Source organism: Sturnira hondurensis, unplaced genomic scaffold, assembly GCF_014824575.4.
Source record: "Sturnira hondurensis isolate 20B ecotype Veracruz unplaced genomic scaffold, ASM1482457v3 Scaffold0008196, whole genome shotgun sequence".
In the NCBI taxonomy this organism is placed as follows: Eukaryota; Metazoa; Chordata; class Mammalia; order Chiroptera; family Phyllostomidae; genus Sturnira; species Sturnira hondurensis.
The window spans coordinates 17,441,215-17,460,844 of NW_028080827.1; the positions used below are offsets into that span (position 1 = coordinate 17,441,215).

At 39.4% G+C, this 19,630-nt stretch overlaps 1 protein-coding gene across 4 annotated transcripts in view; it reads left to right on the forward strand.

Moving 5' to 3' along the window:
* Nucleotides 1-19,630, forward strand: part of ZNF609 (zinc finger protein 609) — a 204,561-nt gene that overhangs the window by 129,817 nt on the left and 55,114 nt on the right. Inside the window, exon 1 of one of the 4 annotated variants that reach the window (XM_037054116.1) lies at nucleotides 17,573-17,596. The exons of the other annotated variants lie outside the window; for them this stretch is intronic. The gene's annotated coding sequence lies outside the window, so the exon portion shown is untranslated. Of the gene's footprint in view, nucleotides 1-17,572; nucleotides 17,597-19,630 lie in introns of those variants that run through there. 4 annotated transcript variants of the gene reach the window in all.

A 19,630-nucleotide genomic window follows, 5' to 3' on the forward strand; every position in this document is an offset into this window, starting at 1 on the left:
TACATTTCTTAGGAACCACTCAGCTCTTAGGAAGCTCTTGGCTAGGGGCCAGTCCTGTTGCCAGTGACCTGTGCAATGGATGTGCTAACTTATGCCCTTACCCTCGTGCCTCCCCCTTCTATTTGCATGCCCCCCCCCACTATTCTTACTTTTGTCACCTACCTGCTAATTTTCTCATCAGCCTTGGCCCCTTTTCTTATAGTATGCCTAAACCTTCATATATATAAACATCTTTCCCCTTTCTTTTAAAATAAAAATAACCTTTTAAAAACCAGAATTAAAAAAAAAGAAAAAAACAGAATAATTACATGCTCAATAATCATATAGAGAACAATTTAACATTCATGGGCTAATCTACTACATGCTGTATTGTGACCTTTTATTCACTCAAAAATATGCTGTGGATATTTGTCCTTGATAGGAGATAGAGATCTATGCTATTATGGCCATTTAGATTGTTTGGGGCTTTGTTTGTTTGTTTGGCTGTTAAAAGCAACACTAAATTGCCCTGGCTGGTTTGGCTCAGGGGGTTGCGTGTCATCCTGCAAACCAAAAGGTCACCAGTTTGATTCCCAGACAGGGCACATGCCTGGGTTATAGGCCAGTCCCTGGTTGGGATTGTGTGCAAGAAGCAGCTGATCAATGTTTCTTCTCTTCTCTTTCTCCTTACCTTCCCCTCTCTCTAAAAATAAATAAAGTATTTTTAAAAAATAAAATAAAAGCAATACTGAATCAAAACTGCACATCATGCATCTTCATGCACTTGTCCTGTTAACTTCTTAATGCAAATTTTAGAGATGGAATTAGAACAAAAGAGCATGTGCACTTTACATATTGATACACAGTGCCAAATTGCCCTCTCCAGACTCCCAATTTGTATTTCCACCGACTAATACTGTATCAGAGCCTGTGTTTTCCACATCCTTGCCAGCTTGGATATTGTTCAACTCTTTCATCTTTGCCAGATAGGTAGAAAGTGATATTGTGTTTTCATTTGTATTTCTCTATTATTCTGGAGTCCTAATTGTGCTCTTGAAGACCTATGGCACCTACTTTTAGTCTTCTTTTCCTTGAGTACTGGCAACTAAGTAAAGTATTGGGTTGGCCAAAAAGTCTGTATGGTTTTTTCCATAAAATAAAAGTCACATTGTTCATTTTCACCCAGAACTTTATTGATTTGGTAATTTTTAGTATGTCAGCTATCTTCTGTGTGGTGTAACATTGATTGTTCTCAATTAATGTCCAATTTGATCACCATCAACTTCAGTTGGCCTACTCCACTGTGAAGCATCGTCCAGCGAGAAATCTCCAGCACAAAACTTCGCAAATCTCTTTTAACACATTCGATGAGTAACAGCACCTTCTCCATACACTGCACAAATCTTTTTTATGCATTTTAGTAACATTTTTACCTTTCTTGAAATAATAACATTTGCTGAAAATGTTGCTAATTTTCTTCCATCTTCAATATTAAAATGGCTGCACAAAAATTCACCAATTTTGATTTTTAAATGATATGACAGCTGGCACAATAAAATCTAACAGAATTGTCTTGAATGAAGTTAAATACTAGAGCCATTGTACAGGGAAAAAATAAAAAACTTTTGGCCAACCCAATCAAAACAAAACAGAAAAACTAATGAAGTCCTCTTTCTCTAGCCTCTCTCCAAATCAAAATTGAAACCTCTTTCTCTTTCTCCTTTTTATTTCAGTAATGAAATATCACTTGAATTTAAACTCCAGAGACTGGGATTTTGGTCTGTTTTGTTCATAGTATATCCTCATCACCTAGAATAGTGCCTTGCATGTATTAGGTGCTCAGTAAATACTTGTGGAATGAAATCATCTTCCAACCATCTGAATCAGACATTATAATCACACCTAACTCCTTTTTTGATTACCTACATGTCTGATATCTCATGAAGTCAAATTGCCTATACATCCTGAATGTCTCTTGAGTCCTTCCCAACTTCTGACATACTGGTTTTATGAAACAGGCATCCAGCTAGGAGCCCTTCTTTTCAATTTCTTTGTCTACTCCCTTCTATTAATTTTATCTTTAAATATACAAATCTGAGGGTCTGGCCAGGTAGCTCGATTGGTTAGAGAGTCATCCCGATACACCATGGTTGCGAGTTTGATCCCCAGTCAGGGCACATATGAAAATCGACCGATGAATAAATAGATAAATGGAAACAAATTAATGTTTCTCTCTTTCTGTCTCTCTCCCCCTTCTCTTTCTCTGAAATCAATAAATAAAAAATTAAAGCCCTGGTTGGTGTAGCTCAGTGGATTGAGTGCAGGCCTGCGAACCAAAGGATCACTGTTCAATTCCCAGTCAGTGCACATGCCTGTGTTGCAGGCCAGTTCCCAGCAGGGGACGCATGAGAGGTAACCATACATTGATATTTCTCTCCCTCTCTCCTTTCCTTGCCATCTAAAGATAAATAAATAAAATCTTAAAAAAAAGAAAATGGGCTGATGTTTAAAAAAAGTAAAAATAAATATACAAATCTGATAACTTCACTTCTTTGCTTTAATTCCTCAGTAGTTTCTTAATACTTGCAAAGTTAAGTTCAAATTCAATTCTCCTGTACTCTTTACTCTAACCAAACCAAACAACTTGCAACTTTTGAATATATTATTTGTTCAAGCCTCTCAGTACCTTTGTACAGACTGTCCCGTTCTTTCTTCTCCTCTTCGGAGACTCTTATCAGTTAGATCCACTCCAGTATGAAGTCTTCCCTATTCTCATTAGCAGTCACTCCCTCACCTAAAACGTGTGTGGTGTGCTTGAGTGGGATTATTGTTGTATTACAGAATTACATGCACACGATTTTGTAATAAAAAAGAGACGTTACTTGTGCCGGGCCTCATATTACCTACTGTCCTGACCTTTGTCCTGAGTTCCAGTTCTCTATCTCCAGTTACCTACTGAAAACTCATGTCTAAAGTTTAACTTGTTTTCTGATTCTACCCACCAGCAATTTGTTATTGTTGCTGTTTGTTGTTTTTGTTTATCTCCTGTCTGAGATAATGGCCCAGAAACCTTGAATTCAACCCAGGTATTTCTTACCTCTTTAATATTAAGTCAACCTCCAAGTCCTATTGATTTCACTTCTCACTCACTCCTTTCCTTTACAACTACCACTGCCTTGGCTCAGCCATTATTATATATTATTTGGACTGTTATAGTGGGCTTCTACCTGGTTTGTTTTTTTTTACTTCTGATTAATCTCTTTCAGACCCAAAGTAAAAATTTAAAAGGGTATTGGATCATATTACTTTCCCGCTAAAAAAACTCCAGTTACTCTCTTTAAAATAGCATGTAATCTCCTGCACCCTTCTGCCTCTCCATGCCAAACTGTGTGGTTCCCTCTAGGCCATGTATTTGGTACTGCAGCTGATGAAAATAACCTGATTTTCCTTACCTTTCTGTTGATCATATTCCTCAGGACTCAGGTGAAGTGTTACTTGCCTTTCTCCCAGGTGTACACAAGTTATTTTGTCCCCTTTGTACTTACCTTATTTGCACCCTTCATTACATTGCTTTAATTATTTGTTCACATTTGTTTGCCCCACTTGACCTAGTCACGATATTTGTTCACTTTTGTTTATCCCACCAGACCTAGGAGCAGCCTATTTAAAAAGCACTAGCTATAAACAAGGTGTAGGCTTTTCAGCTGGTATCCCTAAGTTTCTGTATATATGCGGTAAAAAAAAGATAATTTTATGTGCATAGCTATTTATCTTGTGTTTATTTTCATATTAAGATTCATCACATAGTATTATGCTTAGGCCATGGTAAGTATATAATGTTTCTGAATGAAGAAAGGATGCAGAAAAAGAATGCTTATTAGAACCACATTAAGTTCTAAAGCAAGACACTCTTAACATCCTGTTTCTTCCCAATGGAATTGTAAGGTAGGTAGAATAGAATGCTCTGATTTCTTCCAGGTGTTTGAAAAGCCTTTTATGATTTCCTTGATGACATATCGATGAAATGTAGACTGGATGGCGATACAGTTGGGTGACTTTATAGCGGTCTAAGAGCTATATTTAAAGAATATTGATTACTAAATGTCTGTAACCTAGGTGGTATGCTACAAGACTCTGCCTTTGGTCCAGTCTTGTCCAACATTTTTATTATAACTTCCATGACTAAACAGAAAGTTAACCTGTAAATCTGTGGGGGACACATAGTGGTCCGGGCCTTTTCAGCTGTATCAGAGACCTGGCTGAAGCTGGTTCACGTGAACGAGGAATCTGTAGGTCCCACAGATGGAGTTTATTGGTTAAGTAATTTCATCCAGGTTATGTTTTAATCGTCCCCCTATTCTACTTTCCCTGAATTGGCTTTATTCTTAGATAAGCCTTCTTCATGTGTTAGGAGAAATGGCACTGGCAGCTCCAGATTTAATCAGTCCTTTTATCTTAAGGGACCACCAGAAAAAGAAGGAATCTCCATAGCCTGTGGAGAACTGCTTCCACATAGTGTGGGTAGAGTTGGGCCACTCCTGTAGTGAATGAGGTCGGGGGTGGATTTCCCGTAGGAAAGAAAAATTCCTCTGCCAGAAGAAGAAGGAAGGGGGAGTATGAGGAAAAGTCGAAACCGAATATCATGAGCCTTGATATAAAATATATAAAATATTGATGCCTTGATGTTTTTTTTTAAAGATTTTTATTTACTTATGTTTAGAGAGAGGGGAAGGGAAGGAGAAAGAAAGGGAGAGAAACATCAGTGTGTGGTTGCCTCTCACGTGGCCCCTGCTGGCCTGCAACCCAGGCATATGCCCTGACTGGGAATCGAACTGATGGCCCCGATGACCTTGATGTTTTTATTTTACAGAAAAGGAAACTGAGGCTCAGAAAGTTGCATAATATGTCTGTGATCACCCTGCTATTAAATTATAGAGTTGATGCTGTGGCTGGTGTAGCTCAGTGGATTGAGCATGGGCCTTCGAACCAAAGGATCATGGTTCAATTCCCAGTCAGGGCACATGCCTGGGTTGCAGGCCAGTTCCCAGCAAGGGACGCACGAGAGGCAACCATATATTGATATTTCTCTCCGTCTCTCCTTCCCTTCCCCTCTATAAATAAATAAATAAATAAATAAATAAATAAATAATAGAGTTGAGATTTCACCCTGTTTGTCTGGTTGAAATGAACACTTAAAGTTTAAAACAGTTGCCTACATTTTTATTACATGAATAAATAAGGTGCAGAACAGTATATATAGTGTACTTCACTTGTGAAAAAATAAAGGAAAGGTACATATAAACAAGCAAATATATATGCATTTCATTGGTTGCTTTTGGGAAAAAAAACTGGGGGATCAAGGGTGGAAGAGAATCTTTTCAAAATTTGATTAGAAGAGATCCAGGGAGTTTTAACAAATATGAAATTCAGTATAAGCTTTCAAAAGTGACTTGACTCTTAGAATAGTTGGTAATGGCTGTCATTTGAGATTGCCAGAATATTGTAGGCACACTGCTAGGCACTTGATGTATGTTAAGGAATTTAATCTTTTTTATTAATTATGTTTCCAATTGAATTTATTGGGGATGACAAAATTACACAGGTTCCAGATGCATAATTCTAGAACACATCATCTGTACACCATATTGTGTTCACCACCCCTAGTCAAGTCTCTGTCCATCACCATTTATCCCCTCATACCCACCTTCACCCCGTCTCCCCTCAGCAATCACAGCACTGTTGTCTGTGTCCGTTAGTTTTTTTTCTTTTTTTCTTCTCAGTGCCTTCCTTCCCTGACAGCTGTTAGGGAAGGCTTGTTAGTTCATTTTGTTCATTGGATTCCACATGTGAGTGGAGTCATATGGTATTTGTCTTTCTCTGGCTGGCTTATTTCACTTAGCATAATGCTCACCAGGTCCATGTATGCTGTCACAAAGGGTAAGATTTCCTTTTTTATAGTCAAGTACTATTCTGTTGTATAAATGCACCACAGCTTTCTTTACCCACTCATCTACTGATGGACACTTGAGCTGCGTTCAAATCTTGGCATTGTAAATAATGCTGAGAACATAGGGGTGCATGTATTCTTTCAAATTAGTGTTTCAGGTTTCTTCCAATAAATTCCCAGAAGTGGAATCGCTGGGTCATAAAGCAGTTCCATTTTTAATTTTCTCTCAGTTAACTTCATACTGCTTTCCACAGTATGCTGTGGAAAGGTACAGTGTGCTGTACCATGTACTGTATTACCCCCAAACAGTACATGAGGGTTCCCCTTTTCTCTACAACCTTGCCAACACTTGATGTTTGTTGATTTATTGATGGTGGCCATTCTGACAGGTGTGAGGTTGTATCTCATTGTGGTTTTAATTTGCATCTCTCTGATGATCAGTGACACTGAGCATCTTTTCATGTATCTGTTGGCCATGTGTGTATCCTCTCCAGAGAAGTGTCTGTTCAGATCCTTTGCCTATTTTTTAATTGGATTGTTTGTGGGGAGTTGTTGCTTGAGTTTAATATTAACCCCCTTATCACCTGAATCAGCAAATATGTTCTCCCATTCAGTGGGTTGTCTTTTCAAGGAATTTAATCTTTTAAATCACCCCAGTAGAGTAAGGATCATTTTTTCCACCCATATGGGGATGAAGTTCAAATAGAGGTTTTATGAAATACCTATTAGAGAAAAGATTTCACTCTTGAGTGGTTAGTTAGATAATTTTTTAAGATTCTTCCATGGTATGATCTTGTTTGTGCATATTCTTTTAGGAGCACATACATGATGTAAAATGAGACACTAATGCCCTCGAGTAACTGAAAGCAGCTTTGCTGCTGATTAAGATGCTTTCTTTCTTTTCTCTACTTTTTTTCCTTGAGAGTACATTTAGTAAAGCTGAGGACAGGGAAATAAGGAAGGGCGTAGGACAGAAGAAGCAACAGGAGAGCTTAGGTGGGGCTGCTTTGGCTCCCTGGAAATTGGAGAAAAGGGGCCCTTGGAAACAGGTTGGGGGATTAGCCTGGGACTAGCTGTTGCTGCCCATTGCTCCCCTGGTTGCAAGTCTCCTGGGGTCCCTCAGAGTTTAGGAGATAAGTGCCTGAGAGGGAAGAAGAGGTGGGAAGCGTGCTCTTAGGGGGCTTCCTTTAGGTAAAATGACCTCTCAAAGGAATTAACCTACTGTTTCCTGTAAAATTTGTGAGTCATATGTGGAAGTTAAACAAAATTAGTGGATATTCTAATATCCACTAATACAGTAATTGTTGATAGTTACGATCTTCAAAACACAAAATCACCCAGGAGGCACTTGGGCAATGAAGCCTATCTTAACAGGTGGCCATTTCTCTCTCAGTTTTACAGTGCTACCGTGTCCATGGTCAGGAGTTAATCCATCCTGTACAAAACTCTTCACACCACTTTTGGAGTTTAATCTCTATACCTCTAGATCACCTAGCAAAGACGAGGAAGATTTCTGTTGGAAATGATAACTCCTGTCTAATTAAAGACCCATTAAAATTTATTTTAGATAATGGCATGTATAATTTGTGAACTACTATGTTATAATTTTAGAGAAGTCTTATCCTTGGCAGTTTGAAAACAAATAGGCATGGATTTCCTCCTCCCCTCATTCAAGGGTAAGGGTCAGTTTTTTCCGTTGTTAATGTCCATTATTAATTTGTCTATTTTCTAAACATTTAACTGAGCCCTTCATTCTCCCAAATTTTTAAAATACTAGTTTCAGTTGCTGAAATTTATTAATCCCTAACTCATAAACATCCTTTATTTATAAGATCCTTAGTGAGTGGATTTTCAGACCGCTCTTTCCTGCTTCACTCTTGCCAATAGTTTTCCCTACCTTTGTGTGTCTCTTGCCTTCACCTAAACCAGGACACTCTTGTTTGCCTGATGGACAGGCAGTCTCCCTCAGCTTCTTGCCACCAGAGTTCCGCTTTTGTTTAGGAATCAGATGGGCATATACTCCTGGAGAAGCTGATCACTTCCCCAGTCCCAGAACATGAAACTTGATTAGTTCTCAGAATATAACCCTTAGACCCTAGGTATCTCTGACACCTTTTCAGAGGTTCTGCTAGGTCAAAACTATTTTTACAATAATACTAAGACATCGTTTGCCCTTTCACTCCATTGAGTGCAAAAGCAGTGGTGGGTAAAATGTTGGCATCTTGGCATGAATCAAATCAATGGCACCAAATTGCACTACTAGCCACTGCATTCTTCATTGATATGCCCTTTTAGTAATAGATTTTAAAAATTATAAATCTAGTTTCAATTTATTTTTTATTTCATTAAAAAGAGACACATGAAAAGATGCTCAATATCTCTAGCTATCAGAGAGATGCAAATTAAAACCACAATGAGATACCACTTAACACCAGTCAGAATGGCTATCATAAACAAAGAAACAAACAACAAGTGCTGGAGAGGTTGTGGGGAAAAGGGGACCCTAGTCCACTGTTGGTGGGATTGCAGACTGGTACAACCACTATGGAAAGCAGTATGGAATTTTCTAAGAAAACTAAAAATGGATGTGCCTTTTGACCCAGCAATTCCACTGCTAGGAGTATATCCTAAGAACCCTGAAACATGAATCCAAAAGAACCTATGCACCCCGATGTTCATAGCAGCACAATTTACAATAGCCAAGAGTTGGAAGCAACCTAAATGCCCATCGGTCGATGACTGGATCAAAAAACTATGGTACATTTACACAATGGAATTCTATGCTGCAGAAAGGAAGAAGGAGCTCCTACCCTTTGCAACATCATGGATGGAGCTGGAAAGCATTATGCTGAGCGAAATAAGCCAGGCAGTGAAAGACAAATACCATATGATATCACCTTTAACAGGAATGTAAACAACAAAACAAACAAGCAAGCAAAATGTAACCAAAGACAGTGAAATACAGAACGTGCTGACAGGGTCCAGAGGGTAGAGGGGAGAGAAGCACAGAGTAAAAGGGGATGGACTCACATGAATAAGTATGAAAGACACATGGACAATAACTGAGATGGGGGGTGGAGATGGGAGGGGGGTGGGGAGCACTGGGGGGGTGCAGGGCTGGGAATACAAGAAAAAAAACTGTACTTGAACAAAAGTTAAATAAATTTAAAAAAAAAGAAAAAAAATTTTAATTGATTTGAGAGAGAAGAATAGAGAAGAAGGAAAGTAGGGAGGGAGGCAGAGAGAGAGACATTGACAATGATTTGTGTTCCACTTATCGATGCATTCACTGGTTGGCTCTTGTATGTGCCCAGACCAGGGATTGAACCCCCAATCGTGGGTTGGGGACAGTGCTCTAACCAACTGAGCTACTCAGTTGGGGCATAAAGCCAGTTTAACTTTGTAATATCTTTAATGAAGCAGTAAAAATTATGAATTAATTTATTCTCAACCTTTAAATACATGCCATTGTATGTGACAAAAAAGAAAGTACGCATTTCATATTTTATGTGACAAAAAGAAAGTACGCATTGAAACACCTGTGCAATTGAGTTGTTAACTAACCTAGCCATTTTCTTCTCTTTCTTTTTAAAAAAATTTTTTATTGTACTTTTTATATTACCATTCAGTCCCCTTTTACCACCCCCCCCCACAATCACCCCACTGTTGTCCATGTCCGTGAGTCCTTTTTCCTCAATCCCTTCACTCTTTAACCTCTCCCCCCTTAGCTGTCATCCTGTTCTTATTGTCTGTGAGTCTGTTCCTATTTTGCTTATTCATTCAGTTTGTTCAGTAGATTCCACATACGAGTGAAATCATATGGTATTTGTCTTATTACACTTAATATAATATTCTCCAGGTCCATTCATACTGTCACAATGGGTAAAATATTCTTCTCTTTTTTCTTTTTTACAGCTGAGTAGTATTTCTTTATGTAAATGTCCCACAGTTGTTTTATTCACTCATCCACTGATGGACACTTGGGCTGCTTTCATATCTTAGCGATTGTAAATAAGGCTGCAGTGAACATAGGGGTGCTTATGTTCTTTCAAGTTAGTGTTTTTGGTTCCTTCTTATGTGTTTTTAGAAGTGGGATTGCTGGGTCAAAAGGTGGGTTCATTTTTAATCTTTTGAGGTATCCTCATATTGCTTTCCATAGTGGCTGTACCAATCTGCCTTCCCACCAACAGTGCAATAGGGTTCCCCCTTTCTCCACAACCTCACCAACACTTGTTGTTTGCTTTTTGTAAAAATGTATTTTTTGATTATGCTATAACAATTGTCCCAATTCTCCCCCTTCACCTAGTACCCCCCCATTCCTACCAGCAATCCCACACCTTAATTCATGTCCATGGATCATGCATATAAGTTCTTTGGCTACTCCATTTCCTATACTGTTCTTGACAACCCCCTGCGTATTCTGTATCTACCAATTTGTACCTCTTAATCCCTGCATCTTTTCCCTCTTTCTCAGCTTTCCCCCTCCCAATGGGTAACCATCCAAATGAACTTCACATTTATGATTCTGTTTTGTTTCTGCTTCTTTGCTTAGTTTGTTTTTAGCTTCAATTGTTGACAGTTGTGAATTTATTGCCATTTTAATGTTCATAGTTTTGGTCATCTTTTTCTTTAAAAAGTCCCTTTAACATTTCGTGTAATAATGGCTTCATGATGATGAACTCCTTTAGCTTTACCTTCTTTCAGAAGCACTTTATCTGCCCTTCAATTATAAATGATAGCTTTGCTGGATAAAGTCATATAAGTTGAAGGTCCCCGCTTTTCATGATTTTGAATACTTCTTGCTGGTCCCTTCTAGCCTGCAAAGTTTCTTTTAAGAAATCAGCTGATAGTCTATGGGAACTCCCCTATAGGTAACTCTCTGCTTTTCTCTTGCTGCTTTTAAGATTCTCTCTCTCTTTTAATATGTTTTATTAATTGTGCCATTACAGTTGTCACATTTCCCCCCTTCGTTTTCTTCCACCCTGCACACCCCTCCCGCCCACATTCCCCCCCTTTAGTTCATGTTCATGTGTCATAAGTCCTTTAGCATCTACATTTCCCATACTATTCTTGCCCTCCCCCTATTTTCTACCTACCGTCTATGCTACTTATTCTCTGTACCTTTTCCCCCTCTCTCCTCCTCCACTCCCCTGTTGCTAACCCTCCATGTAATTTTTGTGGTTCTGTTCCTGTTCTAGTTGTTTGCTTAGTTTGCTTTTGTTTTAGGTGTGGTTGTTAATAACTGTGAGCTTGCTGTCTTTTTACTGTTCATATTTATATCTTATTTTTCTTAGATAAGTCCCTTTAATATTTCATATAATAAGGGCTTGGTGATGATGAACTCCTTTAACTTGACGTTATCTGAGAAGCACTTTATCTGCCCTTCCATTCTAAATAAAGTGCCCTCATAGTGCAGTAGGCAATGTATCAATATCATAATCTCTCTCTTTTTAACCTGTGGCATTTTAATTATGATGTGTCTTGGTGCGGTACTCTTTGCATCCATCTTGTCCAGGACTCTCTGTGCTTCCTGGACTTGTATGTCAATTTCCTTCACCAAATTACGGAATTTTTCCTTCACCATTTTTTCAAGTAAGTTTTCAATTTCTTGCTCTTTCTCTTCTCCTTCTGCCACCCCTATGATGTGAATGTTGGAATGCTGAAAGTTGTCACAGAGGCACCTTACCCTATCATAGATTTTTTTCTTTTGGAGGATTTTTTTTTTCTTGCTGTTTTCTAATTGAATTTTTTACCTTCCTTATTTTACAAATAATTGACTTGATTCTCGGCTTCATCTACCCCACTGTTGATTCCCTGTTTATTTTATGAAAAAATTAAGTAAATTTTTTATTTCATTTTGTATAACTTTTATTTCTGCCTGGGTTTTTTAATGCTGTTGAAGTACCCAATGAATTCCTTGAGCATCCTAATAACCAGTGTTTTATCCTAATAACCTGCATCTAATAGATTGTTTATCTCCATTTTGTTTAGTTTTTTTCCTGGAGTTTTGTTCTGTTTTTTCAGTTGGGCCATATTTCTTTTTTTCCTCATTTTGGCAGCCTCCCTGTTTGTGTTTCCATGTATGAGGTAGAGATGTTTTAACACCTTGCCTTAATAGCATGGCCTAATGTAAAAAAGCACATCACTAAATTGGATGTGGTGGAACCTTAGGTAATCACCAGGGTGAGGCAACCCCTGAGAACTGGGTTGATGGAATTTCAAATACAGTGAGGCTGCTCTGTGGCTCAGTGGCCCCTACCTGGCCTCTGGAGTTTTGTCCAAGAGGAAGTTGTACCCCAGCACTTGCTTTGACACCAAACACTTCAGTTTCTTCTTGTATTCCATTGATGCCCTTCAAGCTGCTGCCCTGGTGCTATGCTTAGAGGGAGTGAGTCTGCCTAAGTCTATTGCAGGCCCTTTAAGAGGAGATGCCTGAGAATCTCATAGTTTCTTCTGCCACCCCACCCCCACTGGTTTTGATTTTTTTTTTTTTAATTTTATTTATTTATTTTTAGAGGGGAAGGGAAGGAGAGAGGAAGAGAAACATCAATGTATGGTTGCTTCTCGTGCATCCCCTGCTGGGAACTGGCCCCTGCCGGGAACTGGCCAGCAACACAGGCATGTGCCCTGACTGGGAATTGAACCACGATTGTCTGGTTCGCAGGCCCGCGCTCAATCCACTGAGCTACACCAGCCAGGGCCCCACTGGTTTTTATAGCCAGAAGTTATGGGGACTTATCTTCCTGGCATTGGAACCCTGGGCTGGGTGGTCTGGTGTGAGTCTAAGATCCCTCACTCCCGAGATACCCTTCCCTATTTTTATCTACCACACATGGGTGTGGGACTATCTATTCTATATCTCTGCCCCGCTACCTATCTGAATAAATGTGACCTCTTTAATTTCTTGGTTGTCAGCCTTTCATACAGCTTGATTTTCTGACGATTCTGGGTGACAGTATTTTGTAGTTGTATTTTTGTTGTGGTGTGCAAATAGGCCAGCCATGTTTGTGCCGCCACCCTGTGCCGCCTACTTGACTGTAAGTCTGTTATTTGTTGATTTATTGATGATAGCCATTCTAACAAGTGTGAGATGATATTTCATAGTGGGTTGGTTTTTTTAATTTATTTATTTATTTATTTTTAGAGGGGAAGGGGGGGAGAAAGAGAGGGAGAGAAACATCAGTGTGTGGTTGCCTCTTATGTGGCCCCCACTGGGGACTTGATCTGCAACCCAGGCATGTGCCCTGAGTGGCAAATGAACTGGCGACCCTTTGGTTTGCAGCCCACACTCAATCCACTAAGTCACACCAGCCAGGGCTCATAGTGGTTTAATTTTCATTTCTCTGATGATTAGTCATATTGAGCATCTTTTCATATGTCTATTGGCTATCTGCATGTGTTCTTTGGAGAAGCTTCTATTCAGATCCTTTGGCCACTTTTTAATTGGGTTGTTTGGGTTTTTTTTGGACTTGAGTTTTGCAAGTTCTTTATAAATTTTGGGTATTAACACCTTATTGGATGTATCATATATGTTCTTCCATTCTGTGGGTTATCTTTTTCTTTTGTTGATAGTTTCCTTTGATATGCAAAATCTTTTTAGTTTGATATAGTGTCATTTGTTTCTTTTTTGCTTTTGTTTTTGTTGCTTGGGGAGATATAGCAGAAAAAATATTGCTAGAGATTCAAGATTTTGCTGCCTATGTTTCTCTTTCTATGATTTTTATGGTTTTGGATCTAAACATTTAAATCTTTAATCTATTTTTAATTTATTCTTGTGTGTGGTATAAGAAGGTAATCTAGTTTCATTTTTCTGCGTGTATCTGTCCAATTTTTCCAACACCATTTATTGAATAAACTATCTTTAGTCCATTGTATGTGCTTGCTTCCTCTATCAAATATTAATTGATTAGGAAGGTGTGGTTTTATTTCTGGGCTCTCTATTATGTTCCATTGATCTATATGTCTGTTTTTATGCCAGTACCAAGCTGTTTTGATTACTATGGCCCTATAGTATAGTTTGATATAGGTAGCATGCTTCCTCCACCTTTGTTCTTCTTTTTTAAAAAAAAATTATTTATTTATCTTTAGAGGGGAAGGGAAGGAGAGAAGGAGAGAAATATCAATGTATGGTTGCCTCTCATCAGTCCCCTGCTGGGAACTGGCCTGCAACCCAGGCATGTGCCCTGACTGGGAATCGAACCGTGATCGTGTGGTTCACAGGCCCGGGCTCAATCCACTGAGCTACACCAGCCAGGGCTGTTCTTTTTTTTTAAGATTTTTATTTATTTTTAGAGAGAGGTGAAGGGAGGAAGATAGAGAGGGAAACATCAATGTGTACTTGCCTCTCGAATGCCCCCTACTAGGGACCTGTCCTATAACCCAGGCATGCACCCTGACTGGGAATCAAACCAGCGACCTTTTGGTTTGATCCAATCCACTGAGCCTCACCAGCCAGGGCTCACAGAGATACTGACATTGATGCGATCCTCCTACCTTGTTCAGCTTTCCCCCATTTTAGTTGTACTGGAGTGTGTGTAGGTGTGTTCTGTGCAGTTTTATCACATGTGTAGGCTTGGGTATTTCCACATAGTCAAGATAGAGAACAGTTCCCTCACTACCAGGATCCCTTGTGTCACCCTTTCCCAACCTCATCTGCATCCTGTACCCCTGGCCATTACTAACCTATCCTCTAATTTTATTATTTCAAAATTGTTAGTTGTTTTCAGTAAGTTAACTATAAATATTAAAGTCTTTGTTTTAATTTATAATATGGTAAATACCAGTACATACAGTCTGTATAAATAATAGTTCTATAAAATGTTCTCAATTCTTAAGACTCCAAAGATTTCTCAAGACCAAAAAATTGAAGAACAGCCTGTTAAAGCAGGGAGCATCATTCCCGTTTCTCCCTCCCAAAGTACTGGAGAGCAAGATGTAGTTTGTGATGTCTCAATTTAGAATTCTTATGTGTTCTTTTAGGACTGTCAATATGAATGATGATTATGTTTTTAGTACAGTTTGGTCCATTTATGTTATAAATAAATTGAGACTTTTCTTCCAATATCTATGTTTCTGAATAATTCAAAAATAGGCCTCAGTTTTCTGTTGTGTTCACCTTATTTGATTTGTGGGTTATTTTTTGTGTGTGTTTTGTTTTGTATCCTCGGAGGTAAGAGAATGGAGTGGCAATGAAAAGCTCCAGCCCTGGCTTTTAGGAAATGAGTGTGTGAAAGGAGGTAAAAGTGTGCTCAGCAGAGGAAGTAATTGCAGCCAGAGAATGAATTTTTCTCAGATTCTTTATTCTTGAGAAGCTAATTCCAGCACTGTTCTGGGAACAATACAGGAATGGTAAGGATTATCATCCACCTTCCGTGGGGGGGGTGGGAATTAGTTGCAGAGGTAGTACTTAGGTCCCTTTTATCACTCATCAGCTGCAAAGTTAATAGTTTTGCTGAAGGAAAATGTGAATTTCAAGCAGGCAGGAGATTGTAGAGTGAGAAGACTTTAGAAGAGCAGAATAGATGCTCCATTTAGCAAAACCTTTGCCACAGTAATGGACACTGCCATGTGATTTGTGTTGTGCATTGATTTCGTTTACGAGATTTTTTCCCCTTTGTTAAATTTCCTGCATAATTAATCCATTTCCACACACTGGGAATTTAGACAGGCTTGAATATTTAGGATCCTTTGATTCACTATCTCCTCTTTACCAGAAGAGGTCTTCAGGGTCTAAGCCTGAGACTGTATAGAGATCATTGCAACGGAACACCCTATGGTTAGTCTGTAGTCTTCAAATGATATGTTCACTGTATTTAAATTTTCTAGTACACACTTAGCCTTAACTGCTGATCTTGACCAGGTGCAGGTTGGTTTAAATGGAGTGCTAAAGCAAGTTTTCTGTGAATAGAATATGTAGCTTTTAAGAACTGTTTTATGTCTGGTTATGGTGCCAGCTACCATGCCTCTTTTCTTCTTTTTCCTCTTTGCCTTCTGCTACAAGATGTCTTGGAAATTAACCAGAGTTACAATCAAATTCTTCTTCCAAGCAGCCAGAGTGAGATCTGTAAGCTCAGCAAACCAGCTTTGGAAGGACTTCCTTCCTTCCTTCCTTCCTTCCTTCCTTCCTTCCTTCCTTCCTTCCTTCCTCCCTCCCTCCCTCCCTCCCTCCCTCCCTCCCTCCCTCCCTCCCTTTAATTTTTTTGGTTTTATGTTTTGTTTTTTTAAAGTAGAGGTAGGGTCAAAGAAAGCTCTGGGGAAAATCTGGGAGGGACTGAGTTGTGTGGCTGTAGGACAGGGGACATATTTCCCTTGCGTGCCCAGACTGTGCAGACTTCTCCCTTCACACAGCCAAGTCTTGGTCTATTTGGACCTGATAAACTCTGTCGGCCTCATCCTGACAACTCCCTGCGACTTCGCCCCACCACAAAGGTACACCCTGGGACATTTGCTGGGCTGCCTCAGATCCAGCAGAGGCACAAAGATTGACCCTTTAGCGCTCCTAGCGAGCACCACTTTTCCCTACCTGGTGACTCACTGAGAACCTACCTTTTGGCCACGGCTCATTCAGTGACTGGGCCTAACAGGCAGCTGGCAGGTGGAGGCAGGTGGAGGCAGATCTGGGGTGTCTTCGTTCCTTTGCTGGCCTGCCCCCAGGCCCGGTGCTGGTAAAAGCCAGCCTTGGTGTAAAGAGTACTTAGTGATTAAAAGCAACTGATTTATTTTAGGATTTACTTTGAATGTTTTGTTGCATTCTGACAAGAGCTTTGTGGAAAGGAGGAATTTAGATGCCTGCCTTTACTTCAGGTATTCCATGATTTCTACCTGCCAGCCTCTCAAAACAAGGCATTGTTGCTATTTCAGAATAATCAAAAATAATCCTTAATTATTTTTAAAAGTACGATAAACTTATTTTGTTTCAAAATTCCAGTCAACATGAAGCGGTTCAAATAACTGAGGATATTTTCCTCTATTTTAATTTCATAATAACATAATACATTAATAAATGTGATTTTAAAAATATTACTCTTTTTAATAATCCACAATGAAAACTTCATGGGCAAGTCAAGTTTTATATGATGTGTCGGGGGAGTGTTTACAGATTTGTCCAGGAATCAGGAATCTGTATTACTGTTGGTGTTGTTGATGCTGAGTCACTGTAAAATCTTGAAAGACCTTTGCAGATATTGAAGAAGGACATCTTATTGATATAGTATTTAGTATTTTGATGACATCCTCCTTTCTACATGATCTTATCTGATAATTCTGAATAAATATGAACATTTGTCTAACCACTGTCCCCCAGTTATCTTTCCTTCTTGGTGAAAGGGGAGTTTCTTAGAGCTACTGTGGTTATCAGGAGAACCTGCTTCCTTTCTGCCTTTTGACTGTGAAGGTGAAGATGTCAGACTCATATTTGTATAGAGGAGAGGGGAGGGTATGAACCAAATATTCCTTCACTGCATTTTCTACCCCCAAAATTCTGTTGCAGCCTTGAAATTTTCCTCTCATGTGTAGCTGTGCCTTTCATGTGTAGAAAGCAGCTGAAGTGGGTGTATGGTTACTTCTCCTGGGGAGATTAATGATTCTGGCCTTTCTTTATTCTCTCTAGTCCACATTTCATGTCACCTGCCTGTCAACACTCATATCCCTAATAGGTGCTAATATCTAAAGGTGAGTTGAAAAGAAATACCGTTAAAAGATAAAGGACCCAAATTGTTGGGGGACTCACAAGATTCCCGTTTTTAAATTCTCTCTCTCTTCAGGTTTTTTGTTTTGTTGTTCACCTCCCCATGCAAACAGCCCCAGATGCCTTGATGGCACTTAGCATTTCAGAGCGAGAACTGGCCCAGCTTTTGTTGCCCTGGTTGTTAAGGTGTTTAATTACCTTAAGTTTTTCTATGCCTGCTCCTTATTTTCCCTGCTAGCATCAATCTCCTGACAATCCCTGCTCTTATATCCTAAGTATATGGCAAAGATGGCAAAATGAGTCCTTTTCTGATTTTTATTCTCTCCTGGAGAGTGATAAATGAAGCTTTGTTTGTTCCAATGAATAGTAGAATATGAAATCCTATAAAGCCGCCTAGGTTATTAGATAAATTATCACAGAGCTGCTTATTATGCACTGTGGCTTAATGTAGATTATGGATGTGACCAAATGGTAATTATCAGAGCTGGAGCTCTAATTAAACATTATTGTGCTGTGCCGTGATTTCTCCTTAGGTTTCTGTTGCAAAGTGGAAGGAAACTGAAATAGTTCCAAACCCACAGGTAGATTTCTTCACTTCTCCCCCACCACACACACAAATCTCTTTTAATTAACTAAATAATTAAATAAAGGCATCCCCACACAGAGATTCCAAACTCTACATAGTTTCTCTGATCAATAAGGTAGTTTGATACATATACATGCTAATCAGCCCCTCATGAGTATTATTTCTTGTTATTCTTCGTGATCAGTTCAGTTAAGTTTCTTTAGGTTTCTGTAGCAGAGTTTAATTTTGGCAAAGTACTTGAATGTGATACTGGTGTTGCCACTTTAGTATCTTAGATGTTTTTTGGATGTATCAGTAGGGAACTAGGGGTTTAGCTTGGCTTCACCTAGAATGTTAGTAGCTTTTCTTCTCTCTGGACCCCCGCAGCACTGAATAACTCAGCAGAAAATGAATCCACTTCTAGAAAAGAGTTGTCCTTGGTGCCTGAGAGAATGTGTAGGTGAATCCCTGGGGACTTACCTCCTCCCAAGCTTGGGATTGCTGCCTTAGCAGTGGAGCAGATTGGCCACGGGCCATGTTCAAATAAGGCAATTGGAAAGTTCACAGGAGTGACCTAGAAGGTTTAGGTCAGTCTCTGTGTCCCAGAAAGAAGACCTTGTAGGAATGTCTCTTGCTAGTAGAAGAAAGGTATAGAAAAGAGAATAAATTCTAAGCAAAGGAAATGCACACCCTGGCTGCAAAATTACTTGTGTCCCAGTTCTTCCCGAAGAGAAGGAACAGAGAAGCAGAGGTAAGGCTAAGAGGAAAGCTGGTCTGTATAATCTGTCTCTGATTTCCCCTTCTAGTAACTCTCAAGGGTAGACTCTCCAGGAAGCTTTCTCCCCAAAGACCTATGATCCACTTTCTTGTAGCATTCCTGAGAGGGCTTAGTGATTAGAGCCAGATTTCAGCACTAAACAGGATTGGTAGGGGGTCTAGTTTACTTTTTCTGTGTTATTTCTACCTTCAGGTCTGTGCATGGAAATGTTAAAGGGTCTTTCAAGAATGTACCACTCCCAAGAAGGTTGCCAAATTACATTCTAAATGCCTGATTTTCAAGAGAGCAAAAATGCCTTTTGGCATTTACCATCATGCAGAAGATTCATTATACAGGCTTCCACTTTCATTTCATTTTATGAAAAAGATGGAGTTAGGGAAGTACAAGGTGGGTGTATGTGACAACAAGCAGATAAGGATAATGTTTTGGCAGCTTTTCAGGGACCAGATTACTCAGAATCAGTGTTTTAGCAGTCTGCGGGCTCTGCCAGTGATGATCCGCAAATAGCAGTGACTTACAAGCCATGATGTCAAGGCTAACTGCTGAGAATGGATGTAGTCCCCAGATGTCAGTGTTCAGAGGAAGTAGTGGATCATAGGTAGAGCAGTGGTCCCGCAGGAAACTACTCCAGAACCAGAGTTCTGTTGTAGGGCTGTCCAGCAGCTTGGTTTGTAG